Source organism: Brachionichthys hirsutus, chromosome 16 (genome assembly GCF_040956055.1).
Source record: "Brachionichthys hirsutus isolate HB-005 chromosome 16, CSIRO-AGI_Bhir_v1, whole genome shotgun sequence".
Taxonomy (NCBI): domain Eukaryota; kingdom Metazoa; phylum Chordata; class Actinopteri; order Lophiiformes; family Brachionichthyidae; genus Brachionichthys; species Brachionichthys hirsutus.
The window spans coordinates 1,676,163-1,691,914 of record NC_090912.1 but is presented as its reverse complement, the minus strand read 5'-3'; the positions used below and the strand labels follow the sequence as shown (position 1 = coordinate 1,691,914).

The window sequence follows — 15,752 nt, the reverse complement described above, 5'->3', positions numbered from 1 at the left end:
ACGGAATTCATCTTCATCTTCCTCTTCAGAGTCAAATAAAGCTTTTCTTTGTTTTTGTTGGTTATTCATAAAATATTTGATGTATTATAATGAAAGTTTCTTGAGCTTCTTGGTGAAATTAGACTTTAACTTCATTAAAAGCTAAATAAAACCCCTTTTATTTTATTTTTTTTACACGTAAAACACTTAAACGCCTCAGAAATAGGTTTTTCCTACTTTTTATTTCATATATATCTTTTACAGTGGACTCACACTCGCCGCTCCGGGTCTGATGCTGTGGAATCCGATGCAGCAGCTGTGCCGTGAATGTTGCGTTCAAAAATATAGTAATTTTAAATTGTTATTTTAAAATGTTTATTAGTCAGCTCAAAGCTTGGAAGAATCATGATTAATAATAAGTACATTTATAAAGATGACTTTCTTTCGAAAGCGATCAATCAATGATCGATCGATGCGTTCAGGCTATTTAAAACGGCGACGCGTGTATTTTAGGTTTATTAACGTAACTGTGAGAATAAATAGTCCTAATTGCCCTTTCTTGTGCGGGGGGGGACCCGAGATGTGTGACCTGTCGGGGGCGCGCACTGTCAAAGACGCGCGCGCAGCAGCGGCATTCCTGCTCTGCAGCTCCCCGCAAAGAGGTCGCCGTGATTCCAGTCGGATCCAGATGTCACTCAAAAAGACCGGAGAGGGTGGGGGTCAGCCCGGCGCCGGTTAACCGGCGGCGCTGGATGCAGCAGGACCGCATCAACAGATCGGCGGCGCAGCTCGCCCCCCCCCCCGCGAAGAAGAAACAAAAGATGAGGGACCCGAGAGACGGAACCGGACACAGCTGGCACGCGTGAGCCAAACAGGATCGGTTTTAGTGCGCGGATCCAACTGTTCCCGGCGGCGGAGCAGCCCCTGTGCGCGCCAGCACGCGCAGCATTGTCTCACGCCTCTGGAACGGAATGGGCCCCGCGGGGATTTCTGGCACCGGTTTTACGCAGCAGGACTCGTAGTTCAATCGACCTTCAGCACGTGAATACGGAGCAGCGTGGAGCAGCGTGGAGCAGCGTGTGTGTGTGGGGGGGTGGGGGGGGGGGTGCGTGGACAAAGAATGCTCACACCTTCCGCGGTGATGCCTTAAGACTGAATGAAGACGGAGATCAGTGAAACAGCGGAGCGGCTCGTTCAACGGAGGGGATTCAAGTCTGGACCCCCCCCAAGTCCAAAACGACCTTCCCTCCCCGACCGAGGAGCATCTTACATCTTAAAGCTTCATCACAGACTCGCGTCGCGGTAAGAACCCGCACGCACTGTTGCATGTATTTCCACCTTTGTTCTTAATGTGGCTCGTTTGTAACCCCCCCGGACCCCCCTCCCCCGGTGAGGGAGGGAGGGGGGGGGGGGCATCGGGGATCACGGGTGCGCCGTTGTGGCACCGTGACGCGCAGCGGCGGCTCGTCCCCGGTTTATTCTGCACTTTGCGTTCTCTCTCTTTTTGCGTGACGCGCCGAGCTTCGTGGGAACTTTCCGGCACAAACGACCCTGTTTGGGCTTAAGCTGAACATTTGAACATTACTATACCTTAATTTAAACACACACACCCACAGCATCACGTCAGGGCAGACTCACAACCTTTTGTTCTCCACCTGTTCCAGCAGGGGGGCGCAGGGGTTCTCCTGCGTGGCTAAATCAAAGGAAGTGCATTCAGACTAGAATAACTTTCCGTTGCGTGAACAGTTGGACCAGATCGGGACCGACGGGCCCCAAAAAGCCAAGATGGAATGATTGAAACAGAGATAAATGAAATGTTTCATTTCTAAGTACAATTCGGTTTAAAATTGGGCCTCGTGCTGTGTGGACCGAACCAACCTGGAGCTCCTTTACCCATAATGCTCTGGCTCTAAACCCCACTTTACCATCCTTTACCAACCCATTCCTGTCACAGCCCCCCCAACATCCCATCACATCATCGATCGTCTGATCTCTGCTGCAGTCGAGCCATCAAAGGAAACTCTGGGCTGTTAAACCGGCACCGTGATGGGAAAGCGTTTCATTGTGCTCGACGCCTTTCTAATACGGCATTTTATTTTTCAATGCCACAGCGGCAGTAACCATAATGAGTGCCCCCCCCCCCCCCCCCAGTGCTTTGGAGAATCCTGGCTTTATGGAAAGTCATTGTGTCGTTGGGATGTTGCCAAATGAAAGAGCCCAGCGCTTGAATGATGCTCGCCTCCTGCAGCATGCTGTGTATTTATTCAGAATTTATTCCTTGGTCAGCTTCCAGTAGATGCAAACACCTCCATCAGTCTTCCTCATTCATTTCCGTCCAGCGGGGGGGGGGGGTGGCCATTTCACATCCTTGCATACTATAAATATAAATGTCAGAGAGCAGATCTGCTGCCTGCTTATACCTCTGCACCCCCCCGGTGGATTGGAGAAGGGATTTGCACCTCCATCGGAGGAGGGGAAGGCCGGTCTTTGTGAACCCCCCAGCGCTGGGAAAGAGAGATGAGGAGCAGATTCTGTGTGGCGGCGAGGAGATGCCCCATCGCTGTGGTTAGCATCGTAGCCGTAGCGCTCCTGTGTCCTGTTTGTTTAATGCAGCCTCAGGGGTAGCATGGGTAGTGCAGTTAGCAGGAGCTAACGTAGCATTTTCTTCTGGCTCTGATCCAGAATGAGGTCAGGGAAAAAGAATATTACATTTTAACATTAAAACTCATTTATGGATTCAAAAATCAGTAAAAAATACTCAGATTCTCTTTTACTTTTCATTTGGTGTATAAACAATCTGGAACCTTTCGGTGATGAGCTGCTTGGCAGAGGTCTGTGCTCTCTGAGGTTTTTTTCTAGTTTTGTATTGGTGCCCACTTTGAGAAGCCCCAGACTTTGAGAGACGGGCCTACGGGCGTTTGAAGGTAACCCCGGTCCTTTATTCAGCAGCCGCGAGTGAGACGATGGGACTTTGAAGCCTCCGGTTCACCGACATCGTGAGTGCAACAGTTAAAGCGATCGGAATCAAACATCCGTGTCATTAAAGCCATGTGAGACACCTTCTATCTGCAGGAGGTCCAGCATTTATGTCAAATTCCATCGACCCGCAATTTCAAACGACGCAGCGCCGAGCTTCATGACGCATTTCCGAAAGCACTTGTGAAAAATCCATCAAGCCATGCATATATTCTATTACCAGTTGCTCCTGGGAGGCTAATCGATAGCTGCGTGCTGAATTAAAAGCGGGCCCCATCTGCACGCAACCCTTTCAAGAGAGAAAGCGTTTTAAACTGCATCTGAATGTAAATAAAGCGGTTCTTAACTGTCCGATCGATGCGAAGCGGCGCACCTTTAATGTCAAGGTAATCTAAAGCCTCACGCTCTCCTCCAGAACACACCATCACCATCATCACTCATGGATGACAGTTTGAGCCCTAAATGCCCTCCCCAGAAACCCTTTTGATCTTATTTACCACCTTCATCCTGCTATTTCAACGTTGCTTTAATCCGAATTGTGCACGACTGAATCGGGCTTCGGCAAATTTTCAGAATTGCATAATTGGCGAAGTGCCTGCAGGATATGTTGAATTCAATTACGCGGTTTACAGGGCGGCTATTTAGAGGAATTGGAGCGATCCACTTCCTGTTTCTCCACCGGTTCTTCCCATCAGAATGTTGCGATGCGGATCCAGCGCAGTCAGAGCCGCTTCGTGCAGAACGCTAGAGCGAGCGGAAACCCGTGACTTCCGCGTGTGTGTCTTGTGATTGGGTTGAGCCGATGGCGACCATCCTTCGCCCGCTGCAGCCTTTTCCTAAGGCTGCATGTGCGACGTGAAACATCAAGGTATTGCTCCTATATCTCGTTGAGCAGATGCGAACGTGCCGCCATCTTTAATCCTCTGGGTGCGGCACACAGACGGGGGGGAACCGTGTCGATGCCGTGCGTGCGTGCTCTGCTCTGCGCTGCGTTTTCCTGTTGCCAGTTGGCGTAAATGATATTCAAGTAGAAGCAGAGGGAAGGTGCTTCTGCTCCCGGTGCGATTACAAGATGATTAGAATTAGAATTAGAGGGTTGGCGGTCATCAAACGCGCCGTCCCCGTCCCCCGACTTGAAGAAGAGCCGCTCTGATGGGCCCATTTGGAAGCGCGGTATATGCCTGTGACTTATGGAACTATTTTTGGACGGGGGACGGATGGGGGGGGGGCACTTCATCTTCGAGAAGATGGAGTGAATGTGGTGAAATCTGCCTGGTGGCGCCGATATGGCGACGTGGCTTCAGGCGATCGAGGAGATCAAAACCGGATTGTAATTAAATCGTCATTTAAAAAATGGGAGCCGCGATGAAGAAGCGTTTGACCTTCGCGTGTTTCAATCTTGTGCCACAAAGAAACTGAAAAGGGGGAAATTGTTCCCGGTGATTCGGAACAGAGGTGAATCCTGGCGTGGAGAGAGAGGAGCGAGCCGGAGAGAAAGCGAAGCCCACTCAGTGTGGATGAAACCAGACATCACTTCCACCCAGAACAGATATGGGCAGTCGAGCAAATGAAAACAGTCGTGAGGCTCCTTCCCAACGGGAATGTCACGGCGGCGTGCCGGGGTCGGCTCAGACATGTACGCCGCGTGGCGCCGGAGCGGATCCGAGATGTTTCACGTGGAACATGCATATTCAAGCCGATATGTCAGACACACGGATCCGAGCTGCGCTGACACATTTACATATGAGCTCGGCTGTCGTGCGCCGGGCCGTGATACGGGGCGACAGGTCTCATGCCGCTTCCCTCGGGTCGTGGGAGGATGGGGGGGCGGGGGGGGGGAGAAATGCCTTTCATTCAACCGTCAGGCTCCCGATGACACAACCTCTCCCTGGGCTTTAGCCGCCTTCCTGCAACATCTGGGCCTCGGCTCGCCGCTGCTCCCGTGACTCAGACCCGGTTCGTTTGTTTTTATCCGCGTTGTCACGGGAGGTTAAGAGCATCGCCAGCACGGGTCATCCAAAGCGTGCGCTTGCACGGGCGCTCGGCTAAAGCAGGCTGCTTTATTCCCATAAATGATTTCATGCGGCGTCATAATTGATCAAAGGACCGATTATTTATCACGCAGGACAGAGAGAAGACTTCAATCCTCGGAAACAGCGACGTCAGGAAAAGGTTCCAGCACAGGTTGTGATGTCACGACCACTGGCGCAGGAAGTAAAACCTCCAAAGGCATTTTCTTTTCTCACTGACCTCCCTCAGATAGCTGCTCCCGCCGCGAGTCGACGTTCCACAGGGCTAGCTGCTAGCGGCTAGCTGCTGGCCGCATCCAAACCTTATCGTCAGATTATGGAAGATCTTCCAGCCTGGTGAGAAGAGCGTCCCGGAGGAAGACGCGTTCGTTTGGACTCGCTTAAGGCCCCAAATAGTTAAAGTTTGATGATTTTTGAGGAAGCCGTGGAGAACATCAGAAGCCACATCCGACGCTACACGCTGCCTCCCTGTCCGTGAGCGCTGGCGCCTGATTGGGCCAGCCGGGGGTCAGCCGGGGCCCGGGCGACGTCCCCCTCGCTCTGCGTCAACTGTGAAGCTAAGCAGAGCAGCCAGGTTCACAAGACCGACCGTCACCCTGTCACCGCCTCGCACGAACACACACACGAACACACACGCACACACACACACACACACACACACACACTGCTTGGACCGCTGGACCGCACAGCAGAGGGAATCTCCGAGGGTCATGTGACGTCCCAAATGTAATCCTGGAGACATTTCGGTTGTGTTTTTGTAGTTTGGGTAATGAGTCACCGTAACAATAGCGAATGGCCACATTACTCCCATTCCATCAGCGCCATGGCAGCTGCTCCAAGACCCGTAACCCCCCCCCATTATCTTCCATCCTGCAAAAAAGGTCAAGACCGAGCTCCATCAGAGCGAAAAGGACAACGCCGTGTTCTAATTGGCCGTGCACTTCCTGGTTTTAATTTGCACCTTTGCTCAGAGAGAGATTCTGCCGTCTTGCGCTCCAACTCTCCAAATGACAATAACTTCACTCAATTTAGCAAACGCAAGATGTTGGCGCTAATAAGGACGGAGCCGGGGCCAGACGAGCTAGCGCGGCGGCGTTATTTTTAGCCTCTGTTGCATATACAGCGTGCTCCTCCAGACGCCGCGATGCTCCGGGGTCACGCTCGGTTGTTTATACAATCTCCTTCGGAAAACTCGCACCTCAACGGCGTTTAACGGGAACGTTACCGGAGCCTCGGACGTAACTAGCGTTGCTTTCAAGTATGAGTCTGGATTAAACTTCGGTGAAAAACGAATCATTTTCTGACACACTTTCATGTCTAATGGTGTTTTAGGGTCAGGAAAATCTATAAATGATTGATTAATAAGGGAATATAAATCCAAACGACCCTGAAATTATTCATTCAACCAAGGTCAAGAGAAAGTCAAATCAAGGCGAAGCTGAAAGAGAGATTCCCGTTAGCTGTTAGCTCATAAAGGAGGGAAACTAAAGAAACCAAAGATCTTTATTTGCTGGTCTCCTGATAAAACACCTTCTGGTTCTACAACAGTCGACTCCATATCTTTTGAATCGCTTTTGGCTTTGCCGTTACATCAGCGGCACGTGACGCGTCTCCCAGGACAGTCCTGTCCCTGTCCCTGTCCCCTGTCTCTTCTCCTGGAGTCATGTTTCACCAAAGCGACATTCATACATGAATGGGTTTCCGTGGCCACGAGGCCTCGGCGCTATCGGAGCTGCAGACCGCCACGGTGTGATGCGTATGGGAAGCAAGCCGGAGGCACGCACAGATGCTCCGCCGCCGCTAGCGTAGCCCGGCTCGTAGCCTCGCAGGCTAACACTTTGGGACCATCCAGAACCAAGGAAGGGAAAATCAAAGATTCACATGACAGAAAGGCTTGAGGCCTCACTTTAAATAGCTCAGTGCCGTTTCTGTTTCTGTTTCGTGCCCCTCTGTCTGTTTATTACTGGTCCGGGGCCTTCGCCGGATTCGGATGGACGTGGGGAGTCAGGGAGGATCCGAGCCGCTCTCCTAACCTGCCCCCCCCCCCCAGACAGACCGCTTAGACTGAGATTACATAAAGAACGCGTTTATTCTGAGGATGATCATGACTTTGTGCTTGTATGCGGGTGCCGCGGGGGGGGGGTTGTCTCTGGATCTCATCACCGCCGCCGTCACCGGTTTGGGAGCACCGGAGAGGTTGTGACCGCCTCCAAGTACCTCGTTGGCTCCTGTCATGCAAATCCTTGGCAGCCGCCGCGGTTCCAGTGCCTTGTTTACAGGAAACATTCCTCAAGCAGCGACTTAAGGAAACGCAACAGAGCAACTAGTGCAGCTGCAAATAACGAAAACCCAAACAAAGGACACGTTTTTGATGAAGAAAGAAAACACAACGGACAGCCACCGCCAAACGCCACCGTCGCTAAAACTATCTGGTTCATCAGAGGTTAAGAAAAAAGTCACTTTTAAAATACCAAACCGTTGAAGAGATGCATTTCAATTCTACAAACCTCTAAATGCTAAGATTCCTGTAAAGCGGCGGCGTTGTTGCTTAGCAACGCAACACAGTAAGACCTCCTACCGGATTTAGCGCCAGCAGATTGTGATGTTGCCATGGCGACCCAGCTTCACGCTGAACGTGATGATATCATGAATGCAAGTTCAAGACGTAAAGTTAAATACAAACGAGCAAAGTTTGAATATAAAGCATCGCTCAGGAGAATCGGGGATGCCAAGTTGGGCTCAACGCGAATCCTTAGATCCCTTTGAAGTGCTAAAACCTTTACAGTGTGTTCTAAAACTAACCAGACGAAGCTGCGGTCTGTTTCTGTCTGTGGTTCTCAATCAGGCACAGGGCAATAAAACATTTTACCCCGTTGGTATTTGTCTAAACCTGAAGCGCTGCCATGCTGATCCTGTTCTTATTTAAACCCCCCCCCCTTTACTTTCCCATCTCTCTTTGTTCCCTTGTTCTTTTTTGTCCCATTGTGGCTCGATGGCATCCAGCCTGTGTTACATTTTTTGCACAAACAGACCTGTCAGCTGACATGACAAGCATGATCGGGTGATTAAAGTTGCATCGGAACAAGTGTAACCCGAGGCAAGAACATGTTGTTGTTCCCCAGTCAATCAGCAGTTTCTCATCTCCGTTCCTGCAGCCGTTGCATTTTGAATCGCCCCCCTCTCTTGTGCATCCTTTAAATGTTTTCGTAGGGATTTGATTTTGATGCTCGGTCCTTTGAATTCTCTCACCATCTGGTGAGAGAAACATCCATTCTTAACGTCTGCAGCTTTAACCCTACGGACCAATCATCCTCTCAAGGCAGGAAGAAGCTGCTGCTTCAAAGAGGGCAAAAAGGAAAATCAATTCTCCCCATATTATCTTCAGTGGATTGGATTCGGGTGAGGGGGAGAGGGGGGGGGGGGGGGGGTCCATTAAATCATTGTACAAGCAGTGCAGATGCATTTCAACAGGTCACTGGAAACCTGCGGATGGTTGATGCTTTTATTTCTTTGCTTTGATCCACCCACGCGCGCGCCTGATCCTTCACGCAAGCTCAGCTGAAATCTTCCCGGCATTCGGGAATGTTCGAGGATGGAAGCGCATCCCGGCGGCTTCCTGGCAGCATCAGCAGCACCGAGTCGCGGATGCTCCTATAAGATGATTCAAACCGCCCCAGCGCGGCGAGAGAGGCAAAGGACGAAAGGGGGGTGGAAGGGGGGGGCACATTTAATTAGACAATGCTAATTAATTTCCGCAGGAAGTCAGGCGTGTTCATACCCGATTGACTCATCGTCAAGTCCTAAATAAATCGCCACGAACGGCTCGTGTTGCTCCGCGTGCCAATTTCACGGCGGCCGGAGGCGTGGAAGTTAGTTGAGCCATTAATTTGTTTAAAGTGAAATATCAGGAGCGAGGAGCACGACAGCCGTTCGGCAGCGTCGCTGCGTTGCTCTGCGTTGCTCTGCGTCCTCCGAGGCCTGCTTGGGATTGATCCACAGCTCGCTCCAGGCCTGGTGTTGGGGGGCGCAAACAAATCAATCTCATCGATAAGCGGAGGGATTGACCCCTCGCTGAAGTCTGTTTCTGCAGCTTTCTGTGTGTGATTAGAAGAAGCTAATACCATCCGCGCAGCTTTCCATCAGCCTCAAGTCAGGGGAGCCAATCACGCGGCACGTTTAAGCGCCTTTGATGTTTGACTTGAAGCAAAACCACAAGAATAGTCACTTCTTCTGAATGTGGCCACTGAAGGGCTCGAATTCAGACGTCAAAGTTCCCTTTCTTGGTGTCCTCTGATCAATAACCTTTACTGAACATCATTAGAAAACCACAAGACCGTCTGCAGAGGGCAAAAACGTGAATTGACCTTCCTGATTGGAGCTTATAAATAAAATACTGAATTCAAAGTGATGCAGTAAAAAGTATTACGGTGTCATTTTTATCAGTTTTTTTGGAGGAGGAGCTTTGTTGAGACAATTTCTCTTCTGAGCAAGACAGCGGCGGACCGGTGGACAGGGGGCACCCGGACTTGAACCAGGGACCTCTTGATCTGCAGTCAAATGCTCTCCCACTGAGCTATACCCCCTCCCGGTCAGGAGGGGGTATAGCTCAGTGGGGGGTACCGCCGCACAATAATAACATGTGGCCAGATGTTCCTCCTGAGCGTCACAGCTCGGCTAAATGTCCCTAAACGCTGTAATGACAGTCGTCCCACCTTCGTCGTTAGACCCAGCATTGTGATCGGCCTGTGGAGGCGCTCATGTGACCTCCGACCCTGCGTGGGGTGAACGCACTCCCCTCCGATGGCGTAGGCGGCGTGTAAAGAGCGAGCGTCTCCTAATGGTCGGCGGCAAAGAGGAGGAGAGGGGGGGGATGGAGAACCGTGGGGAGAACAGAGGTTACTGGAAGGGTGACAGGATGTCGGGATTTGTGGGGGTGGGGGCCCACAGGGGGGAAGGTGGGGGATGGTGAGGACCGATGGGGACCCGGTTTATGCCCCCCCCCGCTTCATATATTCTAGTCCATTAATGGCGATGCTGCACGAGATCTTTGGGTCTCCCTCACCGCCATTCTGCTCTTTGTATCCGTCAGTCTTTCAGACGGCAGAATGGACTGAGGCTGAAAGCTGCAGCTGCTGCTGCACACGCACACACGCACACACGCACGCACACACGCACACACGCACACACACACACACACACACACGCATAGATGCTCTGCTTTGCTTTAATAGGAAGACTGATGTCATTTAAATCTTCCGCTTCGATTCACGCGACGCAAATCCAGCTGCTTATCAGTGGGTTATTGAAGCCCTTCACCAACACGCAGGCGAGGACCGTGCACGGCCGGCGTGCACGGCTGGCGTGCACTTTATCTACTCTAATGTCACATTTTTATAATCGGACGCGAGAGATCAGCAAAATAAATGAATAAATAAACAATGCACGCTGCTGAAATCACACACATTCACACACACACTCACACACATACACACATACACACACATTCACATTCACACACACACACACACATACACACACACAGACGCTGCCCTCTAAATCATGTCACCAAGGGCAAATGGTGCTCTGCACGTGCACGCGGCGACACATTGAACTTGCTCCGTCCAATGAGAAACATCTGAGTCACTTTGAGTCTGACTCATGCACGCACACACACGCACACACGCACACACACACACATCTGTCTTCATTCACACACCATCTCCTCCTCTTCCTCCCTCCCACCTTTCTTCCTCTACTCTGGTAACTCTCTGAGTGTGCAGGTGAGCCCGAGGAGGCGATCGTTGCGTGTCTCCACGAGTGTGTGTGTGTATGTGTGTTATCGTGCGGTGGCATGATAACACGCACACACTCAAAGAGATGCCGGGGCATCCTCTCACCTCAGATTAATTAATGTCCTCTCTCCTCATTAGAGATGAGAATCTGGAGGCTGAAGCTCCGCGCGTAATGGAGAGGGTTAAAAACTAAACGCAAATGTTTCAGCGGCGTGTTTGGCGATTTGCACGACGGCCTCCGCGTTAATTAATCGCTCTTTGATTAAACAAGGGTTTAATATTCCCAAAGAGATCCATGCTTGTAAGAGTGGAACAACGTGCGTGAAGTCAAGATGTGTGAACGGACTCCATTGCATTTGAACATTTATCAGGAAGAGAAAACGTCTAGTTTTGACTTAATTTATTGCCATTTACAGCAAAGATGTGTGTAAACAGACTAAATTGTTTGGTTTCCTGCGGTTTGCATGAATATATTTTAAGCAGGAGGATTTGCATAAACTGTCTGATGGCCGGTTGGTATATCTATTAATTGTTTTAGGTTTAATGAAGCCCATATCCATCCGTCTACACACACACACACACACACACACACACACTCACATTCATCATGCACTGTCATAGGGAACGTGGTCACGATAAGGAAACAACGTCTCTCCCACAAGGTTATAGCTTGATAGTGACCCAATCCAATACGCAACGAAGGTAACCATGGCAACTGGAATAGATGCTGGCATCACACAGGTTCTGTGTTGGAACGCTCTGCTTTATCGGTTTTGATTTCGCTTCGACAAAGATGCTAATTTCTTACGTGTTGCTACGATACCGTAAAAAGCACAAACGTGAGATCACTGTGGTTCTGCAAAAAAAAAAAAAAACCCCCGACAGAGTCACAACGCCGCAGTGGAAACGATGGCGTCTCCCTCCGGGTCCATAAACAACACAATATCGAATATCGTCAGACCCTTTAAAAAAAGGGCGTGTAAAGACAGCAGCGATGAATTCATGATGGGATGGATGCAACTCCGAGCAGGAGAGTTGTCCTCCAAACTCAACTCTCTGGTAGTCATCTTTAAATCCATCTTTTCCTGTGCCCCCCCCCCAACCCGAGACTAAGCTTTTCATCTTAATGGACATTAATAGCAAGCCGTCAGTCTGCAGCCGCAAATTGAGAAATAGCTGCATTTGGCTTGAGAGACGTCTGAGAGATCCGTCACTCGAGCCTCCTCTTCGTGCTCCGATGTGCTCACGCGGACGAGTCGCCGTCAAATGGGCCAAATTAGTTGGGTTTATGCAAACAGGCTGGAGGATTACGGCAGCTCAAGCGACCCCGATCTCAATCAACCTGCGAGGCGTCTGGATCGGGACGCGCTGATGGATGCGAGTTCAAACGCCATATTGGAGTGGAAGATTCGCAAGAGAAAGTGTTGCTCCTCTCCATAGGAGCGGTCTTCATGTAATCGGTGTTCAAATCCACCTGAGGGGGCTTTTTCTACCCCCCCCCCCCATGTCTACATCTGGTGAACTGGATGGATAATTGGAAGTAAAAACACACGCTCCATAAATTTCACGGATGACACTTTAAATAAGTACACAATATGTTACGAGCGTTTGCCTCGCGCTGCGGCTTTATCAATCATCCCTCATGTTTATCCATGGGGGGGAGGGGAGGGGGGGGCAACGTTGCTGCTCGAGCCCCTCCATGTTGGCAGGAAGCAGCGACAGCAACTCCTCGATGTGTCAGCAGAAAAATGAAAGCAATAAATCAGCGAGCTGCTCGCAAAGACAGCCTCGACACACAGAGAGAAATAGACGCAGAGTGATTTAGTGTGTAAAGACGCATCGTATTTCAAACTTTTATCCGGAGTGTGGGCCCCGTTTTCTACAGGATGATGATTTCTCTTCATCCCATCCAGACCAGACGAAAGGAATCGCTTCGTAACTTGCTCTCGTTAGAAGATCAAAGGAGCGTTTATGATGACTGTGTGAGGGAGCAGAGGAGCATGCAGAGGCTAAAAAGGGTCACGCACTGTAATGTAGGACTACATTTCCCATCAACCCTCGCTGCCTCGCGCCGGAAGGGGCGATTGCAAACGTGCTTCACCTTCATTTGTGCTGTTGGAGCATTTTCCTTTAGACAATTTAGTGAAAGCATTTCACCTGAGGTTGCGCGGTTTGGGAAGGCGGGTGGAACCCGGAGAGAACGCACAAACACAAAACATACAAACTCCTCACAGAAAGACCCCCAAGTTGGATTCGAACCTGCGACCTTCTAGCCACAGTGCTGCCCTGCATTGTGGTTCCTGGTCCTAAAAATAGATCTTCTTTCCGTTGCTTGAATCAAACACGAATAATTGTTTTTACGCTCCTTGAGATTATTTGTGGAGGATCTCCGGGTCCCGACAGGCGACCGTAAATCCGTCGGATGCACTTAAAGGCCATGATTCAGATCACCCCTTCCCAGAAAGCCCCGCCCCCGCCTGCCACGCCCCCCCCTCCGGTTGCCAAGGGGTCTCCAAAAGTCACTAAGTTTGGTATCGTTTAGCAGAACAACGTCTGACAGACGCCCCCCCCCTTACCATCCTGCGAGGGGTATTAAAACCCCGCCACCTCCTCCTCGTCCTCTTCATCACCACACATACAAACCCACTGTGACCCAGTTTGCAGGGGATAAGGGGGTAAGTGAGGACCACTGCGAGTACCACGGGGAGAGAGGCAAGATGCTCTGCCCCCCCCCCTCCCTCTCCCCTTCAGGAAGAGCTCACACTTGGCTAAACACACGCCGAGGCGCTTCGCCAGAGAGCGGCCGCACAGCAGGATGCTTTGTTTGGAGGTCTTTGTCGTCGGGACGCCGCTGCTGATTTCGGCTCAGGGCCTTTTGACGTCAGCCAAGGTTAAAGGGCAAGCAAAGGAGGCCGGAGGAGACGACGAGGCGGAGATGAGGGGCCTCAGGTTGACAGACGTAGGACGCCGTCGCCGGCATCTAGGAGAGGAGTAGAGTGAGTATTTGTTTCACTTCTCGGCTTGTTTCGCCGCCGTCAGACATCCAAGCCCTACCCCTCCCGATCGAGGGACAGATATCAGAAGTCAGCGTCACCAGCGCTAAAAAAAAAAAAGAGGATCTCCACGAATCGTGCTCAGAGCGGCTGCTCCCGCCTCCGAGACGCATCCCGAAACATATGGAACCCGTTTACCTTCGCGTTCCTTCCCCTTCGGATGCCGCTAATGAGGGAACTTTGAGTTTCCCATGAGCGCAGAGGACAGCAATGCTCCCTCAGATCCCGCCTCCTCCCTTCACCCGTCTCGCCGGAGACTTCCTCGCTTCACGAATCCTGCCGAGGCTTGAGGTTTTGCGTTCGACCTCGCATCAAAACGCTCAGCTGGTTTCTGAATTCCTTTCTGTCTCCTGCTGCATGTTTTATGAGCCAGCGGCCCAAATTGGGGAGTGCGGAATACCTCAAACCTTTGGAATCTACGGTTTATTTGTGTTTCAGGGCGGCATGCGTCGATTCCCTATGTCTGCTTCCGTGCGCGGCGCGCGGCGCGGCAGGGACTAGCCGATGACAACAGCCAGCGAGGGTCAACCCTCACCCACGCCGGCGTTGTGTTTGCTTTCACAAACCGGTGTCGGGGTCAGCTGGAGTTACCGCTGTCAGTTTGATTGGGACGAGGTGGAGGATTTCAAAGTTCAGAGGATGCTGCCGGCAGGACAGGGTGGGTGGGGGGTCGCCATGGCGATGACCCAGGAATAAGAGGGTGACCCGAGCAGCATCAGCCTCAATGCTGTAATAATTCTATTGCTGATTTCTAAGCCTTGTGCCTTTATCCTGTTTCCAATGTTCTTCTTATTGGGAACCATAAAGCGCTTTTCTCACCATATGCACATTAAACAGTTTAAAAAGATTCTTTTTTAAAATTCACAAATCTGCCGGACATTTAAGTGAAGACAAGGAGGAGCATCAGCTGGATCGCAGCTAAAGCAGTGCTGTGCTAATCCTCACAATTAACTCGATGAGGAAGCCGACCGAGGAGTTGTGTGTTCTCACGGTCACACACTGCGGGGGGGGGGGGGGGGGGGGGACGCACATCTGTGCTGCGAAAGCGAAGGACGGATGCCAGCTAACGCATCTGTCCTGATGAGCGAGATCACACAGAATGATGGGAAAGCAGTGCACATTAAACACTCAATAATATCAACATTAACCTTACAAATCAGTTTATTCAACTTAATCTGCCCATAAATGTCAATTTTAATGGACAGCCTCCGGACAATTCAGCGGAAGCTAATAAATCTACCTTAAAAATCCTCATTAGAGCTTTCCCCTCCGATTTACATGATGTTCATTATCCAAACAGCCTCGAGCCCTTTCTCACGTACATGAATATTCCTTTTTGCGCGTGTGTGTGTGTGTGTTTCCCTCATTGCAGGAATATGTACAGTTTTGAGGTAATTTTAGATTCTTTTGCTCTAGTTTTTTTAACGTCTAGCCGACAGTCCGACCCGGAGATTCAGGATAAGACTTTTCCTCCTGAGCACCAGGATGGTGACGTTTATCCTCTGTGCATCTCTGGCCTTTCCCAGCTCATCTACAGGCCCGGGCATATTAGCATATTTGTCTGTCCTTCCAGATGTCGGCCCGTGAATCCTGAGTGACTTCGGGGGGGGGGGGGGGGTCCCCTTCAGTGATGCAAGCCGTAATTGTCCATTTGAATCAGCGTGACGAAAGTTCATCACTTAGGATGGAACGGATCTCGCTGACCTTTGACCTTGCACTGCTCTGGCACGAGCCACTGATCCTGAAAACAATTCCCATTTGAAGCTTTAAGGCCGTTCCGTTTCCTTCCTTTGCTTCAGAACTGGTGTTTTTCCACCAATCTGCTGTTCGTCTTCTCTACCAGTCTGGACGGCGCTATTTGGGAAGCTGACTCACCTCCCTAACTTGATGCACAGAGTCAGCTTCTTACCCCAAACTGCCCC

General features: G+C 50.8%; 1 non-coding gene across 1 annotated transcript; it reads right to left on the bottom strand.

The window, feature by feature from the left end:
* Positions 1–9,496: 9,496 nt before the first annotated feature.
* Positions 9,497–9,568, bottom strand: trnac-gca (transfer RNA cysteine (anticodon GCA)). The gene has a single exon. It is a non-coding gene; the product is annotated as a tRNA-Cys (tRNA).
* Between the last annotated feature and the right edge of the window lie 6,184 nt (positions 9,569–15,752).